This window comes from Microcebus murinus, chromosome 4 (genome assembly GCF_040939455.1).
Source record: "Microcebus murinus isolate Inina chromosome 4, M.murinus_Inina_mat1.0, whole genome shotgun sequence".
Classification (NCBI taxonomy): Eukaryota; Metazoa; Chordata; class Mammalia; order Primates; family Cheirogaleidae; genus Microcebus; species Microcebus murinus.
In genome coordinates this window covers 24,159,160-24,172,503 of record NC_134107.1, presented here as the reverse complement: position 1 = coordinate 24,172,503, position 13,344 = coordinate 24,159,160, and the positions used below count along the sequence as shown (strand labels likewise).

Sequence of the window (13,344 nt, the reverse complement as noted above, 5' to 3'; positions counted from 1 at the left end):
ACCTCTAATTGTTTCTTACACTAAATTATTGTCAAATTGCTTTTCAGAAAATTGTTCCAAATAGTGAAGCTCTTTGGAAGGCCTTATATCAAAAACAGTTAAATGAGAGTTAAAATAAGGGGGTGGGGGGCAAGGGAAGCTGGATAATGGAGTCTGCTCCAGTTAGCTGGAAAAGTCGTATTGAGGAAGATCTTGTTTCTCACTGAAACCACGTTTGTAAGGTCTTGCTAGCTCTCTAAGGCCTCAAAGAGCAGGTTTTGTGTATTATTTCCTTTCTCTGCCTGCCCCAAGCTCAGCGTGTAGGAGTCATGAGAGTAGTGGATCGGAGTGAAAATCATGGATCAATGCTCTGTCACTGCTGTACGCTGTGTGACATGGGGGGAAATCTTATGGTTTCTCTGAGTCTCACTTTCCTCATCAGTAAAATAGGAATAATAGCATCTCCCCTTCCTGCCTCATAGAAGCCCTCTGAGGCTTAGAATCTCAAAATTAAGAAAACATATGCATGACCCCTTTTTAGAACAGTGAAAATTGTTACACATGTGAGCTATGATGGATATAATTCAGTATATATTTAATCCCCTGAAGGTGTGGTACCTCTGGTAAAGGGACAAAGACCTTTGGCAAGGAAGCATGAGTTCTAATCCCAGATCTGCCACTAACTAGCCATGACCAGTTAAACAAGTCACCTTCCCTCTCTGGAACTAGTTTCCCCATTTGTAAAATGAGGGGTGCTGTACCACGTGGCTTCCATCATCAAGATTTTGATATGATTCTCATTAGCAACTCTGAGATAGACTCCGAACAGAAATTATTAGTCCCATGAAGAAAACAAGATCAAGAAAGGTTAGATCTATACCTACAGTTGCCTATTTTCACCTGCTTCTTTCTGCAAGGCTGTTAGGAAGAGATAAAATGAGGATCATGTTTCCTGATAGCTACTAGAAAAAGAAATTCAGAATATGGTTTTCCCACCCCCTTTCTCTAAAGAATTCCTTTTGCAATGTATTTTTCCCTTTTAGCTACTTGGATTGCTTCATTATTGTTTGGTTAGGTTGATTCATATATAAAGATTTAGAAAAAATATTTGGTGTCACAGAGACCCAGTGTGAAACTGTAAGTTTCTTATTACATCATGAAATCTTTGAAACTAGGGATATTTTATGCATCTGTATATTCCCAGGATCTGACATAATATTGGGCACATAATTGGTGATTAATGATCATTGTTATTAAAGGCAGAGTGGTGAGCAGACAGGGGTCAAAACAGAATGGCAGGTACCATATCTGACTTCTCTAGTCAATTCTTGGTTTTAAGACAACTAGCTCAATAGGAGTCTTAAGAAGTACTTGGAAGTTACAAGGTCTTTAGGAGAAAGCCTAGTGGAGTCAGAAGATATGGGTTCAAATTCTGGCTCTGACATTTACTAGTTGAGTGGCCCAAACTTTAGTGTCTTCATATGCAAAATATAGATAATAATGCCTACATCATTGTCATGGAAATATATAGTAATAGCAAGTGGTAGAGACTCATTAAAGATGAGTTTCATTTCAGAAAATATGCTACAGGATTCCTTGGGGGAAACCATGAGCAACGGTAGGATCTTTGGAAAATTTTGTTCTTGGGCCTATTTGAACTAATGACACCAAAGAGTAGTATTTTTTCTTATTGTTACCTCCATCAGTGGAATGTGTATGTAGGCCTGCATACATATACAGTATGTCAGACCATGAATCCAGCCTCCTTTCTTCCTGACATCTAAAATAACTCCAAAAAAACCTTTGATATCTTTCATAGGTAGATGATCAGGGAATGCAAATTATTTTAATATTGTTGTTTTATTTTTAAAAAGGTAGAGCAACAAAAACAATAGCAAAGTACCAGGAGAGTAAATCTACTTTAAAAATATTTAGATGGGATCCCAAATATTTTGCATTACCCCGTGCTTTTGAATTACTCATCCCATAGGACAATAGGCAAACTTTACCCATCCTTCCAGGTCTGGTGCAAATGATACTTTTTTAAGGAAGTCCTCCCTTCCCCTGATTCCAGATTCATTGACCAGCTCTTGCTTAGGGCCAGTTTTGTGACAGCTCCATGATATCAGTTTGTTCATTAAGTGAGTAAAATACATAATTAAGAATTTGCTGTAGCTCACGCCTGTAATCCTAGCACTCTGGGAGGCCGAGGTGAGTGGATTGCTTGAGGTCAGGAGTTCGAAACCAGTCTGATCAAGAGTGAGACCCCGTCTCTACTATAAACAGAAAGAAATTCATTGGCCAACTAATATATATAGAAAAAATGAGCCGGGCATGGTGGCCCATGCCTGTAGTCCCAGCTACTCAGGAAGCTGAGGCCGTAGGATTGCTTGAGCCCAGGAGTTTGAGGTTGCTGTGAGCTAGGCTGACGCCACAGCACTCAATCTAGACTGGGCAACAAAGCGAGACTCTGTCTCCCAAAAAATAAAATAAAATAAAATAAAAATAAATAAAAAGAATTTGCTGTATGAAACGTCTGTTTAACAGGGTTGTTCTTATAGTTTAATTCTTCATAACTGCAGACTCCCTGATAGTGGAGCCTCACTGATTCTAGCTTGGCAAGGATATAGATCTCCCCAGCAACCAAAATTGCTCTGGTCAGGAGCAAGTGACAGTTGGATTGGAGCCATCACTTTCCTTTGTTGTCAACAGACCCCTCTGGAGTATCTGAATTGGGGTAAATTATTAAAAACAATAGTGAATATTTTTTAGTTCCTTTCACATACCAAGTACCCATCATATATTATTTCAAATCCTGACAACAACCATGCAAATATCCACCATGTCAGAGATGAAAAACTGAGAATTAAAGAGGTTAGGTTACTTTTCCAAAGTCACCCAGGTGGTACCTCATTGTATACTGACTCTGAGTTAACTGTGTGGCATAATCTAGGCCTGCTTGGGCTCATAGTAGGTTGTTAGCAAATAGTGGTTGCTATTATTCTCATTATTGTTATTTTTGAAAGTCATAAGTACAGATCTTCTAAGATATGCCAAACTCTATGTTCTTTATGTTCTTTCCACTATATCTGGGTGGTCCTATCTTCTTTCCTTTGCCTCCTTCTGGCTGAAAATAATGACAGAAAAAGATGATAACTCCCTTGGTATCAAATGATATAATTCATTTTAGTTATTTTTATAATAATAATAGTTATTATTATTGGTCTGTCTTCATCATTGTGAGCCCTTCGGGTAGGAATCTTGTCTTATTCTTTGAATTCACAGAGCAGGTATTTAGATGATGTTTAATAAATATATTGTGAATAGATCAGGCTCAGTGGCTCACCATCTCTACTAAAAATAGAAAAATTAGCCAGGCATCGTGGCACAGGCCTGTAGTCCCAGGTACCTGGGTTACTGCAGCAGGAGGATCACTTGAGCCCAAGAGTTTGGTGTTGCAGTGAGCTGTAATAATGCCACTGTACTCTGGCCCAGGTGACAGAGCAAGACTCTGTCTCAAAAAAGATAGATAGATAGATAGATAGATAGATAGATAGATAGATAGATAGATAGTGCATAATACAATTGCATTTACTTGCTTTAAAAGGTAGACTAGGATCTGTGAGAAAGTCTGGGTTTGGTTTAGGCTGTCCCAAAGGAAGTCTGGTTCAGTGGCAACTCAAGCAAGACATATAGTCTGATAGGGTGGGACTCATTTGTTCATTTAGCAAAAGTATAATGAGCATCCACTACATTCCAGGCACTGTTTCAGTCAAAGAAAAACAGCTGTAAATGAGAGAGGTAAAGTCTAGCAAAGGAGGCAGATAGCACATAAGTAAAATTACAGATTGAACTGGGGAATAAAGAAAATGCAGATGGCTAAAGTGAAAGAGAGTTAAGAAGTAGAGCACAGTGTGTGGCTACTTTAGATAGGGTGGTCAAGAGATGCCTTTCTGAGGAGGTGGCATTTGCTCTGAGACTGGACGAAGAGGAGGAGTCAACCACATCCAGATCTGGGAGACAAGTGTCCCAATAAACATCAAGACCACAAAGCAGAATTGGGATTGGCACAGTTGAGGGACAGAGGCCAGTGTAGCCTAAGTGTAGTGAGACCAGAAAAGTAGTCAGGAGCCATGTTGTTTAGGGGCTTATTAGCCCCAGTCAGGAATTTGTGTTTATATCAAGATCAATGAGAAAGCCATTGGAGGGTTTTAAACAAAAGAATGATATGCTCTGATGTATGCTTAAAAACATCTCTCTGGCTGCTGGTGAAAGATGGACTGAAGAAAGGCAAAAATGTAACCAGGAAGACCAGTTAAAAGGCTATGAGTATTCTATTTTTATTTTTCCTGATTATTCTAGGAATTATTATTTGCATTCTTAACTTATCATAGCCTTCCATGTATTAATGATGCCATTTCACTTGTTACATATTGTAAGAATTTTGCAATTTAATATTTTCATACATTTTACTTATACATATATTATAAGCCATACTTTTACACAATTACTTTTAAGGAAATCCACAGATTTATATGATACCCTTCTTTTTTGTGTATGTAGTTTTCCTTCAGCCCCACAGGACTTCCTTTGACCTTTCTTGTAGTGAAGGTCTTCTGGTAATGAATTTTCTCAGCTTATATTTATCTTTAAAAAAGTCTTTATTTTGTCCTCATTTTTTGAAGTAGATTTTTACTGGATATGGAATTTTCAATTAAGTTTTTTTTCCCTTTCAGCCCTTTGAAGATGTCATTCCATTGTCTTCTGGCTTTCATTGTTTCTGATGAAAAGTCATCGATTTTTGTATTTTTATTCTTCTGTATGAGTGCCTGGCTGTTTAGTAAAGATTTTTCTATCTATCTTTGGATTTCATCAATGCGACTACATGTGCCTACATGTGGTTTTGTTTGTAGTTTTGCTTCTTAAGGTTTGTTGAGTTTCTTAGATCTGTGGATTGATATTTTTCATCAAATGTAGATGGGGAATGATCTTCAAATACTTTTTATAATCCAATTTCTCTTTACTCAGCCTCAGCTTCCCAGGTAGCTGGGACTACAGGCATGTGCCACTGTGCCCGGCTAATTTTTTCTACTTTTTAGTTGTTTTTGGCTAATTTCTTTCTATTTATAGTAGTGATAGGGTCTCTCTCTTGCTCAGGCTGGTATTAGACCATTTTTGATTGTTCCTCAGTTCCCTGGGATCTGTCCATTTTTTCAGACATTTTATTTTCTGTGCTTTAAGTTCTTTGACCTCTTCTTCTGCAGTGTTCAATCTGCTCTTGAGCCCATTCAGTAATTTTTTTAAAATTTTAGGCATCATAATTTTTTTTTTTTTTTTTTTTTTTTTTTTTGAGACAGAGTCTCACTTTGTTGTCCAGGCTAGAGTGAGTGCCGTGGCATCAGCCTAGCTCACAGCAACCTCAAACTCCTGGGCTTGAGTGATCCTTCTGCCTCAGCCTCCCGAGTAGCTGGGACTACAGGCATGCGCCACCATGCCCGGCTAATTTTATATATATATATCAGTTGGCCAATTAATTTCTTTCTATTTATAGTAGAGACGGGGTCTCGCTCTTGCTCAGGCTGGTTTTGAACTCCTGACCTTGAGCAATCCGCCCGCCTCGGCCTCCCAAGAGCTAGGATTACAGGCGTGAGCCACAGCGCCCGGCCATCATAATTTTTAATAGTATTTCCATTTGGTACTTTTTATAGTTTCTATTTCTATTTTGAGTTTTCTCATCTGTTCACCAATTATGTCTAGATTTTTGTTTTAGTTCTTGATATATTTTAAAGTCTTTGAATAATAATTCCAACAAATGTGTTATCTGTGGGTCTTTTTCTTTTGACTATTTTTCCCCCTTGGTTATGGATCACATTTTTCTGGGTTTTTTTTTTTTTTGCCTTTTTTTTTTTTTATAGAGCTAGTGATTTCTTTGTTGTATACTAGGCATTGCCTGTTTTATCCCCATTTTACAGATTATAAAACTGAGATACAGAGAGATGGCATAACTTGCCCAAGGTTAATGGTTAAGAAGTAGATGCTGGCATTTGATCCCAGGTAATCTGCACCCAAAAATCTACATTTTAACCTCTATACTTCCTTCAAATTAAAGAAGGGTCATACTATTGTCCTCCCACACTACTTCCCTATACCCAAACTAAAAAATATTCCATGATAAGTTTTGGTGAGCTATACAAACCTTACTGGAACTTGGGGCTGGTGAAAGATGCTTGACAATTGAAGAGATAGACACAGTGTTGGTTTACAGATTTTTCACATTTGGCTCTCTTAGCATCTTCCATTTCATTGACTTCAGTTGGCAGTACTCTTTTGATGGTCAAGTGACCTTCAAGTATGGATAAAAATTGATGAGTGACTCAGGGAGATTTTCAGTGCCTAGCTAATTCCTAAAAAATTAATTATTTACAGCAGGAGAATTTCAGCCTAGTTCTGCTTCTGACTTTGGGGTAGTGAGATTGGGAGGGTGGATAGGGATCCAAACTAGAGGCACTGGATCTCACTAAGATTTTTGTTGCCACTTGTTTATCTGAGAGTTGAGATCTCCTTGAAATGAGTTCTTCCTGTGATCCTTGAGATTTCAGGAAGGAAGGAGACAGCAGATTGCAGACTATTATTATGGCAAGATCATTTCTCTTTGGCCACCAAACAGTTGTTCCCTGAGTCACAAACTACTCAATTCAGTGGCTGTTGAACTAAACTGCCTTTGAAATTCACAGGAGAGTGTCTGTGTGTGCCAAAACCAAGCCCCTGAGTCACCCAGCACACAGCAGGAGGACGGCAATGAATAGGGTCAGAAGTGATGCCAGAACCCAGCCCTTGCAGTGAATGTGGACCTTCAAGTGTCCGTTATACAGAAATCATCCCAGGTCATAAAATCTCATGTCCTCATAGACAGGAGGTGCCATTGTCTGTTTCCTCTTCTGTCTACAAACTTCCTGATTAGTGGATCATCTCCCTATATATCTTTTTGCATGGATGGAGCCATGTGTTATGAATATCATGTTTTATTTGTAATGAAACTACATTAGACAATTACAGTTTATGAGGAAAAATAGGTGGAGTTTGTATTTGGAAATGTAACATCTTATTTACTGGGGAGACCTGGGTTTGAATAGATCTACCTGGGCCAATTTTAGAACAAGAAAACTAGTGCCTTTTTTCTCTTGTCAACTATAGTTCTGCAATTATTCTATATAATTGTTATTTTTCTTTTCTTTTTGGAAGGAGTCTCCTGCTGAAGAAAGAACCTAAAGAGATGCATAAGTTCCAGGGAATTTTCCTCTAAGACTAATAACACCAAGATAGAGTTCACTTTATTTATTTATGTTCATTATTTTTTTCCATACAAAAAATATGTGTCTCCTTCAGAGAATCTGAGTTAGAATTTTTTGTTTTCCTTGTGCTGGTTGAAGAAGAATCTCAAACCCTGATGCTGTTTTTTTATTTATTTCATGAAGAATTTCAGGTGGTGCTTGACAACTTATGCCTCCTATAAAACCATGAAATATGCTTTTATACTGTGTTTATTAAAGATATCTTCCAACTGACATTTCACCAAACAAAGAAATTGAGCCACCTTACACTATACATTTTTAGTTAAATTTGGGAGCTATTGTTTTGAGAGTCACCCACAGTAATAATAACGAACTCAAAAAATGTCCTACTGAAGGGTCAGTTAAATATTGGTTCTGTTTCTACTTCTCTATCCCATCTCTTTCCCCATTTTAGTTCTTCCAAAAACAAAGCAGGGCATCGCTCCTTCTAGCAAACTGCTTGCAAAGTCCCACATGATAAAATGCTGAACTTGAAATAATGAAACATCACCATCAGTTTCTGAGGATCCCAGAACTAGAAGTCAACCAGAAACTTCATGATGTAGGGCTCAAGGGCCTGGAATGCAACGTCCAAGCTGCACTGGTATTGGCTCCAAGGTTAAAAATAGAAGACCACTGTTTTATCGCCTTTGATTATGACATGCTCCACATGAACGTCAGTAGGGCTCAAATGTGCATCGAAGGCAGCCAAAGGGTAAATAAGTTAAACTGGAGTGACTCAGAAGGCACCCAGGGAGCAAAGACGTACAGAGCTAACAAGGGACTTCGTTTCTGACAACCCCACTTAGAACACAAGGGAGAGAACCTCGTTAGAAAACTCAAAGAGCTGTAATACCAACATGAGTTTCATTTATAAGCTTTCTCGACAGACATGGAAAACAATATGTGTATGGTGATTTAAGGGGACTGGTATCTATGTTTTGGAAGTTCCTGGGTACTTCCCCATACAGTCAAGCCAATGCACTTTTCCTTTTAAACCAACAGAATAGCTGGATCATGTGTACTAAGAATGTCCATTTTTTAAAAGACTAAAATATGTCAATGTAAAGATCTCGAGCCTTTCCTCAATCTTGCTTAACAAGTTACTTCTTGAAGCAGCTCCCCGTTAGGGCAATGAGCTACCACCGAAGCTCATCTTTGTAAAATATTTTTTATCTCGGCGATTTGCCTTTATTTGCCTTTTTAACCTTGCTACATTTTTCCTGTACCAGGATAAGGTCCAGCTGTCAATCGACTTTCACGAAGGCATCTATGGAAGGTATTGAAGTCTACTGGTTAGAAAGGAAAAATGCTTTTGTGTTTGATCAGTACAGAAGGTAGTTAGAAACCATGCTGAGTCACACTTTAAAGCAGCTGCATTGCAAACAAAGGGAGAGAGAGGGCTGGATCATTGGCTCTGAAGTCAGCAGACCTAGGACTTGGCCCTGGCTGCATCCGAGAGCAGGCTTCTCAATGTCTCTAAGTTTCATTTACCTCCCCTTTAAACACCACCATCTACTGAGCATTTATACCACTATATTTGGCCTTTTATTCATTTAAACCTGGCAACAATCCCATGGAGTAAACATGGTTATCACCCCCTATTTACAGATGAGGAAACTGAGACTCAAAAGGCTGTGACATTTGCTCGGCATTACACAGCTAGAAAATGAGAGGACCGAATTTTAAATTCTCATCAGTCTCACTTCAGAGTCTGAGCTTTTAACTATTCTGAAATGGGGCTAATAATAGATTCATTATCGACACTGTGAGGATCAAAAGAGATAATGTTTGTAAAAGCACAAAAGAGTCATATACGCATGTAAGGTGTTATCATTGTTAGAATGAGATCATTTAAGAAAAGAGAAAACTGAAAAATAGCTACATGACGTGGTCATGGAAAAGTACATTCAAATGCCTATAAACCAGAGCTTACTAGTTCTATGTAAACCAACTTAGAATTTCCTGAATGCATTATTTTTGTTGACAGTATCCCATCAAAATATTAAATGTGATATATCTCGTAAATCGGGACAGGATGGATGACCATTCCATTTTAAACTGAGTCCTTCTTTAGAAGGCTGAGCAGCCTAAAGGACAAAGAAAAGAACTCGGATCCATTTGTTCCTTCTGAGCCGAGCTGCACTGGTTTACTTATTTGCTAAAGGTTGAAGACATCTGCACAGCAGTTCAGCCCCACCCCCCAGGAACAATAATGTAGGTTACCAGTGATATAAAAAGTGCTATTTATTTACTTGTAGGGCATAAGAGAATCAGAGTCTGTGAAACTGAGACACGATGTTCCTGAAATCACCACCACAATAAAACAGACACAATGTCAAGTTAATTCTACTTTTATCATTGACAGGTGGTACGTGAAGTAGAAGAGAAGGCTGGGGTCCTTCCCTCCCCTCCTTCTGTTGGCTGCCTGAGGGAGTTAACGAGAACCCCTTAGTCATCAGCAGGAAGGCCATGGCTACATGGGCCAAGCAGATGGAATCTTTTGTGCAAACAAGCCTGTTAACAGACTCAAACAACTGACTTGCCTTGTTCTAGTTCCCATAGTACTGATGGAGTTGATTAAAGCGGTTGGTTATTTTAGGGTTGTGCAGACAGATATGAATATAAATAATAGGTAGATCAAAGGTAAAGGGACTGTGGTCACTCAGTATATCTCAATATGAAATGCAAACCCATACCCTGGTTACCAGAGATTGTACCTTTTGGGGAACCTGAGGACTGAAAACTTGAAATTCATGCTTATATCTCTCATAAAGAAATATTTTACAAAATCTTAGCCGGGCATGGTGGCGCATGCCTGTAGTCCCAGCTACTTGGGAGGCTGAGGCAGGAGGATTGCTTGAGCCCAGGAGTTTGAGGTTGCTGTGAGCTAGGCTGACGCCATGGCACTCATTCTAGCCTGGGCAACAAAGTGAGACTCTGTTTCAGGAAAAAAAAAAAAAAAAAAAGAACTATTTTACAAAATCTTAAGTTTAAAGGTGACAATAATTCCCCAACTAGAAATGGGGATATTTGATCTGGAAGATGATTTTATTCCCAAATTATGAGTCTATTGATAGAAAAAGTCTTTCAGAGTTATAAACTTGCATCACACTTAGTGTATGTTTAATCATTCATTTTTATGAAAAAAAGAATAGCATTTTCGGAAGTTGGGGCCGCACTAAAAAAATCCACGCTGGATGGTCTCCATACTTACAGGTTATCTCAGCAGATCTCCATCTGCTGGGTTGTGAAGCCTGCTCTTCCGAAAACCACTCTGCCCCTTCCTACAGGTTTGGTTGAGTCACAGAATCAATTACGTAGCTGGTGCACCAGACTTTCCCCTTTTGTCCAAAAATAGAAAACGGTTTGCACCCTAAACAATTTGAAGTGGTCCTGAAAAGTTGCATGGGCTCTGTCCTTCGAGAGGGTAATACAGAGATGGATTACCCTAGGGAGGAGGACAGGACGAGAGAGCTGAACGTGTCGTACAACACTAGGGGGGTGAGGAGTCTCACTGTTTAGATCCTGTTGACTTCCCAGAGCCCTGTGGCCCGACTACTCAATAATAGATTTTATTATCTAAAGTTGGAGTCTCACTTTTCATTTTATCAGGCAGAATATTGAAAATTACTTTTAGAATAAATAGAAGAGGTGATTAAAAAGGTGACCAGATTTTATAAAGAAAAGAATTGCAACTAATTGATCAAATCTACAATTTTTTTGAAAGGTGATATTGTAGACTTATGAGCCCCGCTTCCTTTCTCCTTGATTTTACTAGTTTATGCACTTGGAAGAGAAAAGAAGGCATGAATAAGAATTTATTTTTCATCACATGGAAAATAAAGAAATTAATCCCCTTAGGAAATTTTTGGGGGTAGGAGTATAAGAATACATAGTTGAGGTGAGCCCAAAGCAAAATGGCTTAAGAAAAGACCATTTCAAAAGGCAACCACATGAATTTTAACATTGGGATGGAGACTACAGTTATATGAGCTTTAAGAGCAACTTTTTTTTTTTTGGAGACACTATCTTGCTCTCTCTCCCAAGCTGGAGTGCAGTGGTTTTATCACAGCTCACTGCAGCTTCAAACTCCAGGGCTCAAGCAATCCTCTTGCCTCAGCCTCCTGAGTAGCTGGGACTACAGGTACCACCGTGCTCAGTGATTCTTTTCCTATTTTTGGTAGACAATGGGGTCTTGCTCTTGCCCTGGCTGGGCTCGAAATCCTGACCTCAAGCGATTCTCCCACCTTGGCCTCCCTAAAAAGCTAGGATTACAGGCATGAGCCACCTCCCCTGGCCTATGATGTTTTTTTTTGTTTGTTTTTTTGTTTTTGTGGGCGGGGGTTAGCTCTACTTGATTATTGATTAACAGGTCCCATTTGTGATGCCAAAGAGCATGTTTTTCACCAACCATTTGGTGGGTTCTACAATACCAACAACAATATCAACAAAAAGGAAAAACAATGTTGCTTGTGTAATGTTTTAAGCCCAATTGATTAACAAAATTAAAGTAGGTGTATGGTTTTTTTAGATCTTGTGGCTAAAGCTTCATTTTCCAGGTTTTAATTGGGAGAAAGAGAAAATAATTTATTTAAAATGGCTATAAATGAAGGATTCCATGAAAGTCTTTGTTTATCAGTATAGCAATAATAACTGATAGAGTAATAAGCTGACATTTATTAGAGCTTCTGATTTAATCATATTTTTAACGTTTTCTAGTCTGCCATTAGCCATTTGAAAGAATGATGAATAATGCTTTAATTTTTTGCATATTCTCAAACAACATGATTTTTTTAAAAGGATAACCTTTATTTATTGTGTTATACAATGATCAATACCTTTTTTAAAGGTTTCAACAATTTGTAATTGAACAAATATTTAACAAATTAAACCATTCCTGCATTCAGTTTTCTTGTCTAAAAGAATTACCTTTAAGTAGTAATCCAGCAATATATTTTTAAAAACACAGTTTTTAAAAATTTCTTTTAATTTTTGTATAATGGGGGTAAAATACTTTTATTTGTTCATAAAAACCCGGGGTAATGGAAGGAGGAGACAGTAATTCACAATTTCCTGCACATAAATGCCAAATTAAGAAAATCTGTGGTGGGCTTTCAAAAGAGGAAAGGTAAAGCCCTGGTAAGTTTTAAAACCTATATACATATTCCTGGATCATGACTGCTTAAAATGTCACAAGATTTCTGGAAGCCCTCAGATGCAAGCCATCAGTGAAGTTACATGTCGAAGACAGGAAGAACTACAATTAAAATTGTAGTTAAAAAAAAACAAACCCAAAAACAAAACAACAAAACGCAGTTTCAAAAATTACAGTCCTTCCAAGCCTAGTTCAGTCTAGTTTCCTGTCTAGACATGCAAATTGAAGTGAAGAGTTGAGGCAATTATTCAGATAATTCAAAGGAACAAAAAAATCTACTCACTGAAAAAAGAAGATTTGGGGAGCCCAAGCTATCTGGATTGTTTGTCCTCACTGATCAATTCACCAGATAATTGCATTTCACCTTGAGAGTCTGAGAGGACCACAGGATTTGAGTCAGGGAGGAATTTCATGAACATTTTTTTTCTGTGCATTTAGCCTCAATGAAATCTGTATAATATAAAGGAAAAGAAAGCAAGACTCTTGGGAACTCCTCTTTCAAGAAAATATAAAATTATTTTTATAAAGGATAGACAAAAGTTGCATTAGCGATGACTCCCCCTCCCCAAAAAAATTTTTTCTGAAGACTAACTCTCTAAGTACCTTTCTTTTTCAGATAAGAGGACAAGATTTAACAGAAGAGAAAAGAGACTCATTAAGCTGTCTATAAACTGGCTGTGATTCCTTGCAGTTCAGTTCACATGATATTTGTATGTTCTTGTGAATTACAAAATTTATTTATTTTTTTGTATATATATTTTAATTACTTTTTATTTTATTTTTCTTTATTTTATTTTTTTCTTCCATAATTATATGAGCCAAGTGAATTACATAATTTAAATAAAGGAAAGAATTGTTACCTGTGTGTCTAGTACA

The 13,344-nt window shown here is 37.9% G+C and overlaps 1 long non-coding RNA gene across 1 annotated transcript in view; it reads left to right on the top strand.

The window, feature by feature from the left end:
• LOC142870462 (uncharacterized) overlaps positions 1 to 13,344 on the top strand; it is an 81,432-nt gene that overhangs the window by 54,200 nt on the left and 13,888 nt on the right. The gene's annotated exons all lie outside the window — the stretch shown is intronic.